The 22623-nt window shown below is 40.0% G+C and overlaps 1 protein-coding gene and 1 long non-coding RNA gene across 2 annotated transcripts in view; one reads left to right on the top strand and one right to left on the bottom strand.

The window, feature by feature from the left end:
- The window catches only part of Rarb (retinoic acid receptor beta), a 716777-nt gene that overhangs the window by 252793 nt on the left and 441361 nt on the right, over window positions 1-22623 (bottom strand). The window lies entirely within an intron of this gene.
- LOC124088194 (uncharacterized) lies at window positions 1645-21472 on the top strand. The gene is made up of 3 exons (XR_006850283.2): window positions 1645-1748; window positions 20605-20823; window positions 21297-21472. It is a non-coding gene; the product is annotated as an uncharacterized LOC124088194 (long non-coding RNA).

Genomic DNA, 22623 nt, shown 5'->3' with positions numbered 1-22623 from the left:
GTGAGGCTGGCTCTGAATTTGTGATCTTCCTGCCCCAGTCTTTTGAGCTGCTGGGATTACAGGCATGTACTACCACACCTGGCTGGGAATTCTATAGCTTCAAGAGCTCTTTCTTGTATCTTCTTTTCTACTCTTTACCACATATGCTAACTTTTAATTTATCTGAGACTCCAAATTAGTAATTTTCTCCCCTTTCCCTATTCTCCATTTCCTTTAAGTTCACATCCTTTGATTGCAGTTACCTTCCAGGCCCTCAGAGGTTTTGCTCACATGCCTGGTGTCCTTCATTGGTCACTGTCATTTAAGACCACAGTACAAAGAATGTGGGTACATTTAGAAAGGAGACAATCTTGTTAGATTTGTCACTTTTAACTGAAGTTCTTTTAGGATTTGGGATCATCCATTTAATCTTAGCATTATATCCATGCATTTTAGGGTGATGATTTGTGATTTTTCTCCAGCTTTTTCTTTTATGATGGGTATAGAGGTCCAGCATTTAAATATATGACCCTTTGTTACTCAGGAAAACATGATTTTTTCCAAAATGATTCCAAAGTAGAACTTTCTGCATTATGGACAAAACATTTTGTATCAAAGTGTTTGAAGTATGAGCCAAAATGATGGCTTCCACATTCCCATTTCATGCATAGTTTCACTGGGAGAATTTTGGGATAAGCTGACAAAAAACAAAACCAACAAAATCATCATGTATTTAAATTGAGTAGACTATTATTATAGTTTACAGTCAGATGACTATGTTTTATTTAGTATGAATGTCGGGGTACAGATCAACAAATTCATCTATTGGCTAAATGTGATACATTTCAGAGAATTATATTGTGGTAGATTATATGTATTTATTTTTATTTATTTATTTTTTTGGGGTTCCCGGGATTGAACTCAGGGACACTCAACCACTGAGCCACATCCTCAGCCCTTTTTTGTATTTTATATAGAGGCAGGGTCTCACCTTGCTTAGCACCTTTCTTTTGCTGAGGCTGGCTTTGAACTTGCAACCTTCCCTCCTCAGCCTCCCAATCCACTGGTGTGTACCACATTACAGGTGTGTGTCAGTGCCCTCAGCTTTCTTTTTTATTGGTGCATTATAATTATACATAACAGTGGGATCCATACAATATTTATAAATGTTCATAACATAATTTGCCTTTATTTTTGAGATAGGGTCTTATTATGTTTCCCAGGCTGGACTCAAACTCCTAGGTTCAATCAATCCTCTTGCCTCATCCTCCTGAGTAGCTGAGATTAGAGGTGCAGGGCACCATGCCTGGTGGACTGATTTTAAAAGAGGCCACAGTGGCTGGGCGCAGTGGCGCATGTTTGTAATCCCAGCAACAGGGAAGACTGAGGCAGGAGGATGCTGAGTTCAAAGCCAGCTTCAGTAACTTAGTGAGGCACTCTCAGGGAGACCCTGTCTCTAAATAAAATACAAAAAAGGGATGGGGCTGGGGCCCAGTGGTTAAGCACTCCTAAGTTTAATCTCTGTTACCCCCCCACCAAAAAAAAAAAAAAAAAAAAAAACCAAATGTGGCCACAGTGATTCCTTCCATCCCACATGTCCATTTTTAGCGTGACTGTGCTTTGCCTCCTACTATGAGCTCATTTCCCCTTGATTCTGGGCCAGCCCTGTGACTTGTGCTGAACAGAAAGTGGTGAAAGTGTCATGCTATGACAATTGAACCCTGGTCTCCAGCAATCATTTGGCTTCTGTTTTTCTCCTGAGATTCCAGGTAAGCAACCCAGGACATTTGGTTAGAAAGGGTTGATGGCAGAGCACTGAGGCACCCCACTCAGAGGCAGGACCAAGGCCCCAGACAGGTAAGTGGGGCCCTCTGGGATCCTCTGACACCAATAACCTGCAAAAACTTGAAGTGGAGATAACTATACTTGCATACTGCCTGAATGTCTGACACACAGGATCATAAGCAGCAAAGTGGTTCTAGTCTTAAGCCATTAAGTTTGGGGGTGGTCTGCTATGCAGCAATAGATAACTGTTACTAGCTTACTTCGGAATTATTTAGGGCAGAGTAATTTAGGATTCACAACTCATACTGCATTTTGGTGTCTGTATTTATGCACACTCTTCAGGGGACAGGGCCCAGAATGTCTGATTCTAATTTGTTATATATGACAGTGGAATGCATTACAATTCTTATTACACATATAGAGCACAATTTTTCATATCTCTGGTTGTACACCAAGTACAGTCACACCATTCGTGTCTTCATACATGTACTTAGGGTAATGATGTCCATCTCATTCCACCACCTTTTCTACCCCCAGGCCCCCTCCCTTCCACTGCCACCCCTTTGGTCTATCTAGAGTTTGTCTAATCCTCCCATGCTCCCCCTGAAGCCCCATTACAAATCAGCATCCTTATATCAGAGAAAACATTCGGCATTTGTTTTTATTTGGGGTGGGGGGATTGGCTAACTTCACTTAGCATTATCTTCTCCAACTCCATCCATTTACCTGCAAATGCCATGATTTTATTGTCTTTTAATGCTGAATAATATTCCATTGTGTATACATACCACATTTTCTTTATCCATTCATCAACTGAAGGGCATCTAGGTTGGTTCCACAGTTTAGCTATTGTGAATTGTGCTGCTATAAACATAGATGTGGCTGTGTCCCTGTAGTATGCTGTTTTTAAGTCCTTTGGGTACAGACTGAGGAGTAGGATATCTGGGTCAAATGGTGGTTCCAATCTCAGTTTTCCAAGGAATCTCCATACTGTTTTCCATATTGGCTGCACCAATTTGCAGTTCACCAGCAATGTAGGAGTGTGCCTTTTCCCCCACATCCTCACCATTGTTGTTTGTACAGAATGTCTGATTCTTAAAGGAGTCTGTTTCCCAAAAGAGTAAGAACCACTGATTTATGGATCAATCATAGTGTTAACATATTTTAGTTTTTGTTTATTCAAATAATGCATGCATGTACTATTACAAAAACATGATTACAAAACTACATTAAATAAAAGATTATCCTAAGGCCATGATGAAAAATTTGGTCAGTATCTTCCAATAGCACATAAATATTAGAAATTTATTTGCAGAAATTAAAATGGTATATGTGTGTGTATATGTCTGTGTGTTTATATATCAATGATGTTCAATAAGAAAATCAGACCTTGAAGTACGTATTATGAATATACTAGTTTTTTGTTAGTCTTTTGACTTCAATGAGAATTTAACTTTGTTTTATGGTCAAATATATCAATATTGTACTTAATAGCTCCTGCACTTCATGCTACTTCTAGAAAGGTCCTTGTTTTCTAAGCATAATGTGCACCCATGTTTCTTTTAGAAATTTATAGTATCAGTTTTTTCATTACTTATCCCTATATGGTTTACTTAAAGCTTACTTGGATTGAAGGAATGATGTAGGAGGCTTGCATTATTTTTTTCCTAATAGTTACCAAATAAAACACCTTTTCACTACTCATTTGATTATCTACCTCCTCTACTGAATTTCCATATGTATCTGGATCTATCTCCAGACACGATGATGTCCCACTCCTACCCCTGCAACACTCAATGTAACAGTGACTCACTGTTTTGATTGCTGTTGCTTAAAATACAAATATAAATACTATATAAAATAAAGTCCTCCCTTCTTTTATCTCTTTTTACAAACTTTTCCCCTTTAACTAACATCTTTTAATTTCTCCAGATCAACCTAAGAATAATTACATCAAGTTAGCATCCACCCTTCAATAGTCTCCACAAATTCCCCAAACATCAAACATCCCCCCAACATTTTAAAAAAATTTTGGAGAGCATCTTGTAGCTAGACTTGTAGCTCTTCCTGGGGAGAAGTTGTGATTTCACAATACTGTGCTCTCCTCATCAAGAGGAACGTATCACTGCATGTACTCAATAATTATAGTGGCTGGTTAGCAAATTTCAAAGTTTTCTTCATTTGGTCTCTGCTAAATTTACCTCAGGTTGTTTTAACTATTTTTGGTTAGTCAAAAAGACAGTGAATAATACAAATATTCAGTCCCCTCTGGCTTGGAGGAAATAGATGCATTATCACTCTATCCAAGTAAATGTCCATGTTTTTCCCCAACATCTTGTGAAGTCATTTTGGTCAAGTTCTCAGACTCTCAATGCATCATACATAACTTCTAATGGGCCATTTGTCTTATTTAGCTCAGGGATAATTGCACTTGACAGTTCCAATGATTCTCAACTTGTCCTAGACCTGTGTGCCTAGTACTGAAAAGTCTGCCTGTTAAAGTCAGGCAGAGTTCTACACTGGGGCTGTCACCCTTAGAAAAACAGTGCTTAAAGAAAAATCTAAAGATCCTTTGATGGGCTTATACAGCCTATGTTTTGAAGGAAGATATAAAGAAAAAACAATTTTAAAATATCAATGTTGGGCAGATACTTCAAGTTTCTCAGGTACAATTCTTCTGTTCTATATATCAAAGTGTTTTCAAGGAAGTAAATGATGTGCATGGCTTTATCTGGGCTCTGGCTACAAGACATAAGGAAGTAGTAGTTGCATGAACTCCCCAAAAAAGAAGCCAAAGCATAATTTGGAAATTAAAAAAAAAATATATATATATATATATATATATATATATATATATATACACATACATATACACACACATACATTCACATATACATACACACACACATTATATATAAATGTAAATCCTTGGTTTCAATAAATAGCCCCATTAGCACTTTTTTTGAGAGATGTTAACATCAGTAATTCTACGTATGGATTCTTACATAAATGGAGGTCTGGATTCTAAAAATTACATTAGTGCTAGAAGTAAGACACAGAACTTGGAGGGAATAAAATAGATATGATATTTGGTGTGATGAATAAGTTAAAACACAAGGTTATGAGGAAAGCACATCAGAGAAATGTTAGAGAGCTAGAGAGAAATCCTTGGAAATACTGGATGGAGTGAGGGTGTGGTAGAGAGGGTGGGGAGGGAGGGAGAAGAGAAAGGGGAGAGGGAGTGGATTAATAATGGAGCCAGGGCAAAAAGGTCTCTCACTGGCCAAACTTTAGGTTGTGTGCTTTGGCCTTGGCAATCTCCTTTTCTGAAGTCACAATTCTATGGCTCAGTTCCAAAGCTGATCAGACAGAGATTCAAGCTGCAGCTGGTAGGAGACATTGAGGCAGAGAAATAATATCTTGTGGGGTGGCTGAGAGATCTTATGAGCCATTTCAATTTACTACAATATTTTTTGGGGAAAATAATGAAGGTATAAGAAGAAAAAAACACCCTCACCCTCAATATTCTTTACGAAAACATCTTGACAATGTTTAATGTCTACATAGAATTTGGTGTAGAGGGAAATTGTAAAAGAAAAGAAAAATCCTAAAATTCAGGAACTAGGGTGTGGAGATTGTGGTGGTTGGGGAACTTTTAAGGCTAGAGGTATCTGAGCAGCTTTTGCCTCAGTCTTTTCTAGCATTATGAAGAGATCCAAAAGCAGCAACACACCCACATGTCCATTAGTGAAAAGATGGTCCTTATCCTTTTCATTTTTAGTTGCTTACAGAATGTGCACACTTTGGGGAATATTCATTCAGAAGCTTTTGATCTTCCAAATTAACTCACAACATCCAGAGTTGCTCATTGATTTCTACAATGAATATTTTCAGGGTACATCATCTTATCAATACAATAATAATTTTAAAAGTGGCCTGAGACCATATCCTGAATAAATAAACATCTGCAATCCATACAGGACAGAATGCACGGCACGCATCCCCCTGTCCTGGAATGTTAACTCCTTCAGTCCACAAGTACAGTGCTCTCTTCATCTTCAGATTGCTTTCTCATCATGACCCACGTCCTTTCAGGCAGAGTAGTCAACTCTGCTACCGAGGAGACAGAAATCAAAGCCCCCGTGTGGAATCAAAATGCATGATGAACTGGGTTCTCAGCCTTGTGAAGGAAAGACCCTCCAATGTGGACTGTAGGATATTTGACAGCCCCTCAGTTTTGGTTGGGCAGAGGGATGGAGAAGGGTATAAACCAGAAAGTGCCGAGGAGGTCAGTGGTTAGTGGAGTTGATGTCAGTGTAACCCACCATGCAAGAGTTGGGCTCAAAATACTCAGGGTCCCTCACCACTTCCTAGCATGGCCACGCCCAGGAGGAAAGCTAGTTATCTTCCCAGGGCAATATGGATGCTATTAAGATTATCCCTTAAGGATTTAGTTGTCAGGTGGGAGTTGTTTAAGTCATTGAACAGTATCCCAGAAGATTCATGGAGCTATGATGGAAGGATCACAGGATCACAAGGATGAGAGAGTCAGAAAACATTCCTATCAATCTCTTATTCCTCAGGCCCCCACCCTCCCCCAGTTTTTGGAGGATAGATCTTTAACCATTAATCTGAATCTGTCATTTGCTGTGTAAGAATTTCCTTTCCTTCCCCAGGTCTCAGAACACAAACTGGCCCATTATATTACTGAAAATCATTGTTTATGTGTGAATAAGAATTAAAAGCTAATTCAGACCTTCTTAAATCTACCTTATTATTGAGTAATGAAACATAAACACAGAGTTCTGTGGAAAGATATAGGATGAGTTACCACATAAGCTAGGCACGATAAAAGCTAGAGAGTTGATGAACAGACATGTGTAGAGAAGGACATTAAGGATATCATCTGAGGACAATGATGAAAAAAATCAAAATCTTTCTGCAATTCTGCTCCATCTAGGCAGTCATGAGAGAGTCTCGAGGTGATCATTTTTAAATGTGGGACCACTTACTATTTTGCTGCTCAGCACTGTTATTACAGTTGCCTTGTGGTTGGATGGAAATCATTCTTTTATGAAGATCAAAGAATTCTACATTTTCTCCTAAAGAGTCTCTTCTTTAATAAGGACTTGAGCAGATCCCTGTCATTGTTCTAGATAATGGATTACCTACACATACATTTCCAAGTGTAATGACACTCCTGCTTATTAAAGACCTCTCAGCTGAAGGGGCAGAATATTATGAACTGGCCAAGCCATTCATTTTCTTGAATATGTTATTCAGTATTTTATGCTAAACCAGCAATACACCATCCATTTTAGTACAATGATCCTTATGTTCAATAAAATTGAAGTGTCGCATCATAAATCATTATAGTCATTTATTTTACATTAGACACATTAGCCACTATATTCCATAATCTATTACAATAAGGTGGATTTAAATGTACCCCAAGGAACTGCAATAATAACTCGAGAACCAAATATAGCAATTTATGGATAAAATATGCTTAACCTAAAACTGCACTAGCTATCATGACGGCTGTGAACTCTGAATGGAATTTAGTGCTGATGGTGACTGAACTCAGCTACATATCAAGAAAGAAAGAGAAAAGAGGGGGGAAATGGCAGACCTTCCTCTAATTTGCTGTTCATTAGTTTAAAAAATGTACAAGATTAACAATTACACAATTAATCAGTGCAACTGATAAAGTTGGCTGGAGGAATTCATGCTCACTGAAACTTCTAAGTAATACATGTTCATGATCTCTAGTTAACCATTGAGTGTTATATTATGTCCCCAAACAGCAGTGTCCTGGAAGGCTTCATTGTTCAGACTAATTCTACTAATTCCAAATTTGCAAAAATTCATACAGGCTGAGTATGAACAGAATAAAACATCTGCTTTTCTAATTAATAGTGTAAAAGAGATGCCAGGAGAATGATTTTTATGCCAGAGAACTGTTTAAAACATCCTTAAGTTCATAGGCGGCATCCTTTTATCTATAATTGAGATGATAACTAGGAATTCTTATCAATAATGAAAACAATTTTCTCCAATGATCCCTCATAGGTAATATTTTATGAGTCTATTTTCATTTCTTACCAACACATCTAAAAGCAATAAAACTGTACAGCATAATTCAGTTTCTTCACTAACTTGGTATCCTCCACTTAATCGTGGATAATTTCTTGTTTGTAATCACAGGCAAATGGTTATCATCCACGCTATTGACATTCCTGGACACCGCTCTTGGTAATCTCAAGTCTTTTGAGATTTGATTAGGCAATGAGATTGCTTTATCATATTTCCTAGTAGAAATGTCCTTGCTGTTCATGAATTGCTGTGTTTCATTTGAGATAGCATGGCCCAGAACTGGCACAGTCCATTCTTCCTCAGGAAATTAGAGAACAGATTAGATTTTCCCTTTGAAAGTCCCTCAACCATCCATCAGCCACCCACCCACCCACCCTCTGTCTTGTCCCGCCTTCTTTTCTCTCTTGCATTTATTGAACCCTCCAATGATCAACCAACAATCCATTTGACAAATATCCAACATCTACTTAATGCCTTTTCTGTACCATACACAAGGTGAGCACTCAGGATATAATGAGGAACAAGGCATGGGCCAGAACATTTCCAATGCTTACATTATTCCTTTATTGTGTGCAAAAATGCTGTGCTATTTCACAGCATTTATAATCATCAAATACTTTGGATCAGTTGTAAGTTTTCCTTTAGTCAACATTTACAGAGTTATAAATTCAAGTGTAAACCAAAGTCTGAGTGCAATGAGAGGAACTTGTATGGCAAAATGATCTGTAGTGAATTCCTACCCCTGATCCTATTCCTCATCTGTATGTGGAAGGGGGTTATCCAGGTAGTTTTGAGGTTCCTCCTCAAATTTTAGGATGTGAATAATTATTTTTGTTCTTCTTTATAATCATCTGTATTATTTATCAAAGTGTTTCTAATGTAAAAAGACAAAAGAAATTTAAAAAAAATCATTGCATCTCTTAATCCCTTTCAATCCAATTCACACTTCTATTACGAGTACCAAATTTGCTGTTCTCATTTGTTTTGCCATCTAGTTTATGCTCTTTAAATTGTTACCATCTGAGTACGATGCTAATGCCAAATTTGCTGTCATCTCCATTCTAATCCTCATTCAGCATCAGTATCATTTTGCATTTTCTCTTCTACTGATATTTCTGAATTATATATTCTTCCCCCCAGGCATGCTTTTCCAAATGAAATAAAGTTTCATTTTCTGTTCCTCACTCTAATCCCACTAGATTACTTAGCTTAAAATATTTACAGACACCACTTTGCACCATTATTTTTTATAATTTGGCCCTACTGTATGTATTATTATGTCTTGTGTTTTCGGGGGTTCTGGACTTTGCTCACACACAATTGGAGGCTTTCCACTAATACTATATGTCACCTTTTGTGTGCTGTCAATTATGGAGAAAAACAACACTCTCTCTAGGTAGATTGAATAAAATGTATATAAATATGTAATAAAGATATGAAACGTAATGGCACACAGATGAACCTGTGGGCTCCACAAGGTGCCTCATATACAAAGTTCACTAAAGACAGTAGGAATCAATCTGCAAAAGATCTTTAGGCCAAATTTGGAAATGTACATTATTTCTGAGCATGTTCTTTAAGTAAAAATGAGTATAGATTAGGTCCCACTTAGGAAAGGAACCCCACTCTAGGTCATACAACAGAATGGATTTGAAACAGTCACTAGTTATAAATGTTTCAGATGTTCTAAAAACCGAATGGGATGGTGACAGAGATGACCACAGACAGGAAGCTCTATTTATCCTACAGCCCAAGGGGTAAAGAAAGAGGTGGTTTTAGCCAAAAGGCCAGGAGTTCTCCAACCCCTTGACTGGATCCCCTCTAGGACCAGGCAAGGGGGCTTGAGAAATGCATTGAGAGGGAAGCTTGAGAGAAGTAAGTTTCAGGGCCTTTCCCTGTGTAGAGCCCTCCCAAGGCCTGGGAGGTGTACAGGGTCGCAGACATGCAACTAGAGGAGCATGGTATTTCAACCAGCATGGCTATGACTGCCTTCTTCTCAGTCTCTGGCATCCCCTGCACTATGTGTCCTCTTGAATTATGAGGGGCCTACTTAGGGTTTATCTAAGGGACGCTGAGCTGGAGATTCATTTAGCTCCTGCCTAGTGAGCCATGCATATGTGTGGTTCACAGTTACTTCTCTATAGATCTGTTACTGGCTGTGGTTTTTCCAAAGGATTGAGGGTTGCTAGTATCACTTAATCTGGGGATGTCTGATATCCTGTGGACATCGGATTGTCCCACATGCTCAAGAATGTTTCCTCATCTGGAATAGAATACTTTCATGACTGCCCGCTGAGCCATTGTACCTGGTGTTCATGTTGGGTTATCAATACTAGGACAGTGAAAGCAAACTCGGTGATCCTAATTTCAAGAAATTTAAGTTGCCTTAAAGTCTTGCTAAGAAAGCAACTTGACAGACACCATTGACAATAATCCTAACAATTTTATGTAACCCTAATAATGCTATAAATGAAAACATTTCTAAATTGCCAATAATAAACGAATTAAATTCCAATCAGCATATCAAGAGAAGAATGAATAATATTTCTTCTTCTTTGATAGAAAATTATTGTCATAGGAAGAAGCTATCAAAGAGGAAGAAGCCAAACATTCTACTTAGGAAATCATAAGAGCTCTATCTCAACAGTTAATGAATAAATTGACCTTATTTCCCCAGCCTTGTGTTTTTTATTTGTTCTAGTTTTTTTCTACTCTAAGTAATCTTTTAAGATTTGTAATTTATCATGACTTGTTTTCTCACAAAAATATAAACATTCCCTTTTTCACATAATTTTGTATCTGTAACTGTGTATTCTTTTTATTAAAGAAGGTCACCAAATATAATGAACTTTAGTCTGCAAATCTGACAGCCCCAGAGCCTGGAAAATGTTTTGAAAATGGTCCTCTGGTGTCTCACATAGTAGAAAGAGAAAAGGTTGGGAGTGGATCAGAGAGCCAACAGGCAAAGACAAGCCATGCAGCCAACTAAGGTGCTCACAGATACTCTGAGAGGGCCAAAGAGCCAGGCAAGGAAACTCACAACTAGCGAAAATTGTGGCAGGGAGTGAGGGGTGCTTAGATGTCTCCTACACTGTGAACAGACACATCACAGCTCACACCAACAGAACACCAGTGATGAATTTTGAATGGTACCCTGACATATCAGCCAGGCTGTCCCTGAAAGCTTGAGGTAGCCCCAAGATGAACATACACAGGTACATTCTTTGGGTTGCCAACTGTAATTCTGCATCTGCTTCATCTACATTTGAGCAGAAGAGCCAAAATCATTTGCCTATGCAACCTGGGAAAATAAATGGGCCTCTTTATCCCTAGAGGATGGGAATTTCCAAAGAAAGGAAATAGCTTGGAAAAGAAAACAAACCCCACTAGCCACAGTAGTGCCACCATCACCATTTCTATTTTATAGAAGTAATCTGCCTACATCCACACCATAATAAGTTGATAGAGCCCAGACGCTGTTTCTAGACCCAAGGACACAAATTCCAAGACCTCCAGAATTCAAGGAGGAATGGTGAGGGGCAGGAGAAACACAATGGTACAGGATGATGAGAAATATCAACTGGTCACTGGTCCTCAGGGAGCAAACTGGAGCGCTCACATTTAAGAGAGATAGCTGCTAAGCTCCTGTTGGTTGTGGGTGTATGGAAATTTGGCCCTTGGGGCTGTAACAGAGAGTCCAGAAATTAAATTTTATTGCAAAATATTTAATGGCTTTAAAATGCTGTTTAAAAATATTGAACAAAACTTTGTAAATACTTGGGCTGTAATTGTGCAAATGCATCTGCTACTAGATTATGACCCTGGGCTTCTATTTGCAATTGCTGCTCCAAAGTGAGCTCTTGCCCACTAAATTACATTGCCACATCTCCTCTCTTGAACACATTGTCTTTTATAAACCTACTGTTAATTCCCTGGCTTCGCTTCCCTTCTATATTTGACCAGATCAGAGTTTAAATGTCTGGGTGTTTAATCTTGACATAATTGCCTATTAGTTGTATAGTCTTGAGTGAGTCCTTTAGTTTCTCAAAATCTTGGGTCCACATCTGCGAATAGAAAATGAAGGAAAAAAAAAAGTTCACTTTGCCTACGTCCCAGGGTTGTTGTAGGAATCATATGAACCAATGATTATGTATAATCACTATGCATCCATTAAAAATGACAATATATTAACATCAATGGATATAGACTCATTTTGAAGACTACCAAGATTTATAGAAAGCTCGGCATTTTATTTTTAATTCCTTAATTTTTAGAAAGGCAATTAGTCCCCAATTCCCCCTTTCCATTTATAGAAAATAACACCTTAATTTTTCTTCCGTCTCTGATTCCATCCCCGTTCTCCTTGGCATTTCAAAATGATTGCCTTGTATTTCAGTAAGTTCATTAACTACTTCCCTCAACACTGCAGGAAACAACTCTTGTTGTTTCCAATTGACTTCCATGTTGAACAGAGCATTTTCTTTCACATGAATTTTTGAATTTTTTTTATCCGAGTCAGATATGAATGAGTTGTGTCTTTCTCGAATTTTTCTTCAGCGACTCAAAAATTCTCAAACTTACAAGAGGAGGTGGAAGTACTTAAGAGGTCAACAGAAAGGCAGAGCAGGGGAGTGTGAGTGTGAACATCCAGATCAACTCACTGTCATTCCTTGTGTTTTCTGAGTGTGTCTGTGTCCTGAGCTTGAACTGCCTACAGACCACACATGCCCTGGAGAAAGCCATTCTTGTTGAATGGCTAAATGAACCCATTACTTATGTGAAGAATGGGACCCGCTGGGCAATGGGATCCTTTCCATATTCCCTCTCCCCAAACGCCTCGTTACAGCACGAGACAGGCCTAAGCCTCTGGCTGCCTCCCTAGTGGAGGCCCTCAGCTGACCCTCGTACACTAACCTAGCAACATCTGACACCAGCATGAGAAATGTCCAGGAAGAACATCTCCGTCTGTGATCCTGGTTACTGTGAAAAAATAAAAACCGCAAATCAACAGAGAACAGAGAATCTGTGATAAAAGAAAAAAGGTCCAGATCGGTAAAGCTCAATTTTTTTTTTAAACTCTGGGAGGCCCGTTGGTGTGAGAAGGGCACAAAGATATCCTTTCTTACAGAGTAGGTTAGCTAGGATTACGTCTTGTAAAATCATGTCAGTAGATGCTTCTAAAAATTCTCTATGCAAATCTGGTCAAAATCTGAGCCTCGATCCATTTTTTTTTCCTATGGCCAGATTCCACATGCTTTCCCAAATATACCACGTTCATCCTTACCTTGCTGTCCCTGGGGCTGTTCACCTAGTCTTATATACCTCTCCCCATGCCCACCACCTACCTATAATCTAAATCTTCCATGGCTTGGCATGAATCCCCTACCCTCCACGAAGCCTTCCTTGATTACAGTAATCCATGCTAAACTTCCTTCCCCTGAATCTGACCCACAATTTAATAGCACATATTGTATCCCAGTACCTAAAGGCCAGTCTTATCTATCCATCAGGACTTAAACTTCAGGGCTATGCCACAGACTTCTCCTCGTATGTCCAACATCACCTAGTTCAAGGCAGTGTTTGGCTCAGAACAGGAACTCAGTCAAAATATTAATTTTCATAAAAATGCTGGCCTTGAGGTTCTACCACAAAAGGTCGGTGGCTCTATCTATAGGTTTCCAGAGCTTAAAAGCTTCAGAGGAAAAAACAAACCAAAACAAAACAAAACAAAAACAACAACAACAAAAAAAACCCCAAACAAACACTGAAATAAGTACGGATGTCCAAAGATGAAATACTGCCTGGGGAAATGAGGAGCATCCTATTTTTGAAATATTAAAGCAGAGGCTGGACAACTATGGGCACAAATGATACACAATGGAATGAAGCATGAGTGGAAAGGCAAAAAGGAAATGGAGACCCTCCAACAGGTAAAAGGGTCAGTCCATCCTCACACAGGAGGTAGGTGATGTGTTAGCCACTGAACCCTGGCATCCAGCTCAGCCTTCCTAACAAGGGTGTTGATGATAATACACCTGAAGACACACCTGAAGATCCTGCTTTTCTTTGTCTGCCACGCTGTATCTGGGGGGTTCAGGTCTGAAGTGATTACTCCATTAAATGTCCAAACCCTCTGTTTCCACAAGGGTTGAAACTTCTGATTTGCTCACTTTGATGGTTCAAGTGCTTTTTCATAGAGTAGATACTTGTTTGACTTCAGATCTGGAATGTTCTCCAAAGGCTCATGTGTTTGAAGGATCTGTCCCCAGTGAGTGACACCATTGGGAAGTGGTGGAAACTTTGGAAGATGGGACCTACTTGGAGGAAGTAGGTCACTGGGGGTGTGCCTTCAATGTAGGTATTTCTATTTTTCTGCTTCTGGCTGCCATGAAGTGAGCAGCTTTGCTCTACCAGGCTCTTCTGCCATGAAGTACTACCCCACCTCAAGCCCAGAAAAAATGGACCCAGCAGACCATAGACTGAAACTTGTGACACTATGTGCCCAAATAAATCTTTTCTCCTTTATGTTGATTTCTCTCAGGTATTCTGTCACAGCAATGGACTGCTGACTATTACAGTACTAAATAAGTACTTGCCTAATGTTGAAGGAGGATCTGGTAAATGTTGAGTATCAGATGGCTAGGTTATGTTGCAAAAACAAACAACCCCTCATTCTAACCATGAATGAAGGTTACAAAATGAAGGATTATTTCTCACTTGTGTTCCACAACCATCATGAGTTAGCAGGACTCTGCTCCATGTCACATTACTCTTGGATTCAGAATAGGGAAACAGCCATCTTCAATGCTGTTGGTCACCATGGCACAGAGAAAGAGAGCACTAGAGGGCTTTGAATCAGCAGCTAAATGCTGGTATGGAAGTGACACTATCATTTCCACTCAGAATTTAGAGGCTAGACTTCATCACATGACCTGCCCAACCACAGGGGTCCACCAGAGGCAATCCTGTCATGCTGCCAAAGGAGAAGAGTCAGAAATAAACATAGAACAGCCTTTGTGACCTTCATGATTGCTTTCAGTTCCTCTCCTTCCACTTAATATAGGTCAAGTATGTGGGACAAGAGTAAACAGTTTGGAAGAAGTCACCCTTCTTCACATGTATGGGTGAAGAAAAAAAAAAGAATTGGGAAAAGTTGTTTTAGTCCTTCCTAAGTAAGAAGACATTATGAGATGTTAAGGAATCAGATCCTACTGTAAAAGCAGGAGCAGAGTCCAGACAGGAATAATGAGGGGCAATAAAGAGAACAGGGGCTGGGAATATAGCTTAGTTGGTAGAGTGCTTGCCTTGCATGCACAAGGTCCTGGGTTCAATCCCTGACACCACACACACACACACACACACACACACAAACACACACACACACAAAAAGAGGGACCAAGTTGGAAAAATAGCAAGATGATTTTCTAAACATCAACAAAGGGGTTTTGTTTGATTCCTTGCACAGTGAATCAGCAGCAATATGTGGTTTCTCCAAAGGTGAATTAAGATTTAGTTTAACAGATCTATAACTCCTAGAGGAATGGAGGTGATAATTCTGCCAAACTTTACATTAGTAAAACCACATCTACAATACTGCATTGGTACCTGAGGATGGATTAATGCATCCAGAGGAACATGCCTGGACTGTCAAAGTACTCAATACTCTGGCATAAGAGGAACAAAGCAAGTCAACTGGAACACCGAATTTGAAGAAGAAAACATGGAGAGAGAAAATAACAAGAGTTTTCAATACCTGCATGATGACGGTGCTGAAGAGTTTCCATACTTGCCTGTATACCTGTGAAACACAGAAATATGAACAAGGGAAAGAGCTACATGGAAATAGCTATGTACCTGATATAAGGAACAATTCCTAGCAGAACTATTAGAATACAAAATGGCTTGGAGATTTAATTGTTTCCTCAATACCAGAAATACTATTGTAGTAATCAAACATCAATCTGTTGGGAATTAGGACTAGGTGATTTCTAAGATTTCACCTCACTCAGAACTTCATGAATTTAGGGGCTGGGGTTGTAGCTCAGCGGTGGAGGGCTCACCTAGCAGGTGTGAGGCCCTGGGTTCAATCCTTAGCACCACAAAAATAAATAAAATAAAGGCATTGTGTCCAACTACACATAAAAAATAAATATTTAAAAAAACTTCATGATTTTGAATTCTGTAGCGCCTATCTACTCTTACACTCACTGCTTAAGGTACACCAGTGCCTACTATAATTTAGGAGAAAACTGTTAAGGAACACAATACTGTAGGCTAGGGATTGGCAGGCTTTTTCTGTAAATGGCAACATAGTCAATATTTTAGGCTTTGCTGGCCATATGGTCTCTATGACAATTCTACTCTTGTAGTGCAAAAACAGCCACAGAGGACATGTAAACCAATGGACAACTTGTGTTCCAATAAAACTTTATTTATAAAAGTAGGTGTCAGGTAGGATGTGGCTTGTGGACCACAGTTTGCTAACAGCTGTAGACACTGAGAATTCTAGTTAGAGAAGCTTCTTATCTGGGCAATCTATGCTCTCTGAGTGCCTTGCCCTCATTGTAGCAATAAAGATGTCATGATAAGGAATGAGGCCAAAGTATTATAGGACATACTCATCTGTCACCAAAACAAGGAAGTCAGGCCATCCCTGGTTTAACAGGAGGGAAAGTTCTGAGCAAGACAGAGAGATTTGTGATAATGGCTTAAAAACACAGAAGAATACAGTGAAAGGAAATAGTTTTAGAAGAAAGATATTTTTTGGTAACTTTCAAACCTGGATCATGGCACATGGCTAGAAAACAAAAACTGCCACCAAAGGTGGCACCCATGTCAGCTGGGGACTTTGGAGATAAGCAGGAACCATAAATGCAACCAAGACTGTGCCAGGGACTCGGGTCCACTTGGCAATTCTCAACTAAATTAGATGAATAAATAAGAAGTACCATGCACATTTCCAGACTGTGACAAGACCCCATGCCTGGAGGTCTCTGGCCCTATCTGGGATTGACCTTAGCATGGGCACTTAATGCCCAAACTTAATGAGCCTGGACAATGAGCGACTCCCACCAAGGATGAAGACAGACAAGCAAACAATTAAAAAGAGATAAATGGCTTTTGATTTGAAATAAGAAAAATGTCCAGCCCACCCTACTATCAGCATATTTAGCTCATAATCAGGCATTATTATAATGGTATGCAAATTATGGAAATGGCAGACATTCTTTCCAACTACGTTTTCATTAAAGATTCCGTTTTCTTTTCCCTTCTAGAATAATAGTAAATGACATGCGAACTTCATATGAACTATAGGTCACGAAAGGATTTAGTATTGGCATTTTTAATCTAAAAAGTCGAGCACCAGAAAATCAATATGTTTCAGTTGCAGCATTCGGATGCAATTTTACTCACGTAACAGGGTTTCTTTCTTTCCTTCTTTCTTCCTCTTCTTCAGAGTCTTTTTTTTTTTTAAAGAATGAATAATTCCTGGTTTTTCTATGAAACAAGCCGCTGTATTATAAGGTAATGACATCAATAACACATTACATGTAAACAGAAAATGAACAAAAAATCATTCAAGGCCCTTTTGAAACTGGAGTGCTTTTCATCAGCCCCATTACAGGTTCCATTCACATTATCGGATTGAACCATCCTGCATAACCGAGGTGCTGACAAGTCCTGATTACCCAATAACTCCTGTATCCCTTTCAGGCAGGTTCACGGAGAGGACAGGAATACCAGGCCTTCCTGGGGGGCAGCCGCCTGCCACGCAGACCCAATCAATGAAACTCAATGCCCTCTCTCTCCCCCCTTCCCCCCAAACCAGGTGCTGCACTTCCTTGTGTGTCGCGGGGCCTTTCCTTCTGTGTTCCCACTTGTTAACAACTGCTTATGATACAGTGCCAACAGGCCAGGCTGAGATGCCTACCCCCAAATAGTTAAAGCCTCCTATTAGGTCACCTGTGTGGCAAACTGGAGGGTGTGGGTCCTGTAGGTCACTCCTTTTTTTTTTTTTTTTTTTTTTTTTGTACCAAGGATTGAACCCAGGTGTGCTTAACCACTGAGCCATATCCCCAGTCTTTTTTTTTTAAATTTTTTACTTAGAGACCGAGTCTTGCTGGGTTGCTTAGGGCCTCCCTAAGTTGCTGAGGCTGGCTTTGAACTTGTGATCTTCCAGCATCAGGCTCCTGTGCCCCTGGGATTACAGGTGTGCCCCACAATGACCAGCTCCTGGGTTACTTTTAAACAGCAGAGCCAGCAGAAGAGCCTAGGTGCTCGGGACAGGAGGAGTCCCAGGTGGCATGGGTCTGCATGGATATTTGCATATTTTCAACCACCTGTCCCTTGCCTTTTACTTCTCAATCTTGAGTTTGCTTCCAACCCTACACCCCAAGACTCTACCCTTTCCCTATTTTTATATTTCTGGGTGACCTCTTACTGTTTTCTGAGGGCACTCTACTTGAAGCCCAAACTCTTCATGCTACTCAACACATGGAATCCCCCCTCCACTAGGAGGGAGTGTGCGGGTGCCGTTGCTCAGGTGTGGCCGTAATGAAAGCCAGCTGCCTGGCTGCCCAGCCAGCCAGCCTGGGCTGTGGGTGATCCTTCCAGCAGTGCAGAGCCTCTGGGCAGGCCCACAATTTCTCTCCCCCAGACAAGTTTTCAACCCTCACACAGAAACTGTAGCCCATTGCTCACGGTGTAGCTGGGAGAAGCAGCCAAGCCAACCTAAAACAAGCCTTTAAACAAGCAAACTGTGGTTTTGCCTTTTGGGTGGTATATCACCATATATTTGACGTAATCTTCGGCCTGGGAGAGATCATATTTTTAAAACAAATTTCTTGGCTTCCAGCTTGGCTCTGGAGCATTGCTGTCGGAGGGATGTGGACTTCCCTGATTAACACAGGCTCCATCCCTTCTCTCTTTTTCCTTCTATAAAAACTTTCCTCCTACAGTTAAACTCACATGTTGATGCATATGCAAACATAAGAAACCAAATACCATCCTGGACTCCTTACTGAAATATTTTAAATTAAAATGAAGTTCTGATAGCATAGTTTATAGCACACATCTAGAGATAGGATGGGACAATAGTCACCAGTGTGGACTCTTGAGCCAGTAGCTCACCCCTTACTGGCTGGATGCCCTGTGAGTTTCCTAACCTCTCCATGCCTCAGTTTCCAAACTGTGAGGATGACCCTGAAATTATGAAAGGCTTAGAATAGCGCCTCATACGGTATAAACATGTGTTAAAGGATATTCTAAATATCAATAGTAAAAATCAGTGGAGAAAGCATGGATTGCTGTTTGATCTTGGGTGAGATTTGGATTTACTTCTAAACGTGATGGGAGCCATAGGAGACCTCCAGGCAGGGAGCAGCATGACTGAGAGCGCATTTTAAAAGGATTGCTCAAGCTGCTGTGCAGAGGACAGTCCATGAGGACAAGAGTGGGATGGGAGACTAATGAAGCAGCTATTCCAATAATCAAGTGGGGTCAAATGACACCTGGGACTGGTGTGGTCTGGCATGGTAAGCAGTGGCTAGATTCTGGAGAACTTTAAAGGTAAGGCTCATGGGACTTGAAGAAGGATCAGAGAGGTTGGGCATGAGAGAAGATGATTCCAAGAGGGGGCTACATTGAGGGAAAAAAAAATCCTGAAATTGGACTTGAGGCAGTTTGAGAGGACAATACTAGACACTGATGTTAATGGTGGGTGCAGCACAGAGTGGGTAGATTTGAGGTCACAGGAAATGGAAGGGATGTGAAAAGCATTTGAAGCAGGAGGAGAAGGTTCAGCAGAGATGCGGAAGTAGAACAAACATTTTACATCAAGTGAAGAGGAGACTTGAATAGGGGAGGGCTTGTAGGAAGCACCGAAAACCATGCTAGAGGAGTCGGTACAGCAGGGTTTGGAAGGCCTGACTCTCTGCCAGACAGTTCTGCTCAGTGATGGACTGGAAGTCTACATACTTAGTTTCTGGATCTAGCTAGGATCTGTGCATCACACGGGGGATCACTTTATTCTGTCTCAGGAAACTTGTTAAAATCCTTATTTCTACCTGAAATCGGCTAGAAAAACTTCCAGATCTAAAATCGACATTGGGTCATTCAAAAGTTAATCAATTATTTAACAGCTGTGACCTTCTACATTTGGATAGTAGAATCCCATTTTCTGTGCATTTCCAGAACCTGAATTCTGCTCAGTGTGTGCTTTTGGTTATTTAATTAACATAGTACAATTCTGTTTTGCATATGTACCATTTACTGTATGCTGTACATTTCTAGGTGCATTAAGCATCCTCACTTACATTAGCTCTTCAGGGCTACAGACACAAAGCCACTTATATTCTACTTCATGGGCAATTTAAAGGATTTTCAAGGGTAATCTTTTTTTCTAATCTCAATTTTTTGCCTTCAATATTAGTATGGAAGCCTTGAATAAAGATGCAAATCTGCTCCAAAGCACTGGCTCACAACCTTGACTGCGCAATGGAATCACCTTAGGAGCTTTAAAAACTAGTGATGCCTGGGCCCAATGCCTACCAGATCCTCATTTAATTGATCTGGACTGAGACCTGGGCATTGGTATTGTTTAAATCTGGGGTAATTCTATCGTCAGCAGAGCTAGAGAGCTATTGCTCTACGTATGTGTTTACTCATTATACTGAAGTCATGATGAACCTATGAGGATCTACCATGATTTCCATTTTTCTAGAGCTTCTGTGTTCTTTTTCACAGCAGGTATCGCTAAGCCTCAGGACCTGGCAATATTTACAAATCCTGTTAAACCCATGGACCACCCAAGGTCACACTTTATCCTTGAACTCTGGACTCTGCAGTTTGCAATTAAGAAACAAACCAAAGACCAAACAAAATAAAGTAAAACCTTCTGCTGGGCTGGCGATGGATCCATGGTACTGAAAAATAGCTCCATTGAACTTCTGCCAGAGACTGTGGGTAAGCTGCTATTGTACCCTAGTGCCACAAAGAAGGAAACCTGAGTATCTCAACAACCCATTTATTTAGAGAAGGGAGATGATGAACACCAGTTTGCAAAAAAGAAACCATTTTTACTTGATGAGGTTTCAACCATGTGGTGGGTGCCAGCTGCTGCTATCTGCCCGCTAAAGATCACAGAAATGAGAGAGCAATGCTGAAGTCAGGCAGGGCACAGGCCTCTATTTTGTTCTGTTACAGGCTTTTGTTTCACTATTTGGGCTAGGTCAAAAAAATTATTTGAAATTCAGTTTTGCCACTGTTGTCAAATGAGATGTTCTGGGTTAACAGTAGTTGTTCCTAAACAGCAAGGCCTGTGACACATTTAGTCAGCCAGAATTTGTAGTTAAAAGCACTTGAAGAATCAGATTAAACAGGCTTAGCAAACCATGGGGATAAAAATCAGTGTCTGTTTTTTTCTTTTTGCTTCTCAGGTCACAGTCTCCATGAGCTTGGGTTTTGTCATCTGCAAATGAAGTAATGATAGCTAAATTCTTCCCTGTGGCTTTGAGGTTAGAATGCTGTGTATGTAATGACGTTATGTAAAGGACTAAGGGACTCTTGGGAAAGAACTCAAGGGAACAGCAAATAAAGTTAAGCTCTGATGGCCCATCAAGGTTTGGAGCCATTCTAAGAAAGCATTGATCTTGACGTTCGGGTTATCTTCTGGTTTGAACCCCTTGGAAATTGAGAAACTAGTGTGCAAATGGAAATCAGGAAAAGTGTATGTCCTCCCCTCTCCCTGCCACGGGACAAATAAATTCTGTTATACATTCAGAACAGCACTTTAATATGCCAATCACAAAAGTGTAGAAAGGAATTATTCTCCTGGGATTCTGCATACCCACATCGAGCACCACTCAACTTTGGCAAGGATATTCTTTTAAACAACAGTTTGAGACAAAATTCACACAAGATAAAATCTACCCCTTTAAAGTGTACAATCTATTCCTCAAATGATGCAACCACCACCATCATCTAATTCTAGGACATTTTTATCATCCCCAAATGAAACCCCCATACCCATTAGCAGATACTCCTCATTTTCCATCATCCCCAACCCCTGGAAACCTGTCCTATTAGCTTACCTTGGAATTTTGTCTAAATGGTATCCTACAACATGAGGTCTTTTGTGATGAGCTTCTTTCACTTAACATAATGTACTCCAGCCCATCTGCACAGCAGTAAGTATGAGTGTTTCACCTCTCATATGGCTGAATAAAATTCTGCTTTATGGAAGACCACGATTGTTTATCTACATCTCAGGTGATGAACATTTGGGGTTGTTTCTACTATTTGGCTGTTGTGAATAAATAATGCGGCAAGAATTTTCATGTTCAAATTTTCAGGCAACCATATTTTCAGTTCCCAATTCCCCTGGGAATATCCTAAAAAGAGTGGAATTGCTGGTTCACGTTCTTAGTGCATGCTCAACCTTTGGAGAGCTATCAATTTCCCGAAGCTAACCCACCACTTCACAACCCTACTTGCCAGGCATGGGGGCTCCCATTTCTCATCTTTGCTAAAACTTGTTATCATCTCATTTCCTGGTCTTAGCCATGCTAGGGACAGTGAGTTGCATCTCACTGTGATTTAATTCACTTTTACTCATTCATGCTGGCATTACTGTGAGTTTAGTGTGAGGTTTTATGTCCCAAAGAATTCATGGTTACCGCTGCTTCTTGTTTCTATTCTTCTTTTGGACAATTTATTAGATGATTATTGGAGGTTCTGGATGGTTCTTTCTTATTTATTTATTTA

This window comes from Marmota monax, unplaced genomic scaffold (genome assembly GCF_021218885.2).
Source record: "Marmota monax isolate L192 unplaced genomic scaffold, Marmota_monax_Labrador192_F-V1.1 WCK01_AAM20220418_F8-fsc00021, whole genome shotgun sequence".
Classification (NCBI taxonomy): domain Eukaryota; kingdom Metazoa; phylum Chordata; class Mammalia; order Rodentia; family Sciuridae; genus Marmota; species Marmota monax.
The sequence above is the reverse complement of the archived record's forward strand: the minus strand, read 5'-3'. Positions and strand labels throughout refer to the sequence as shown.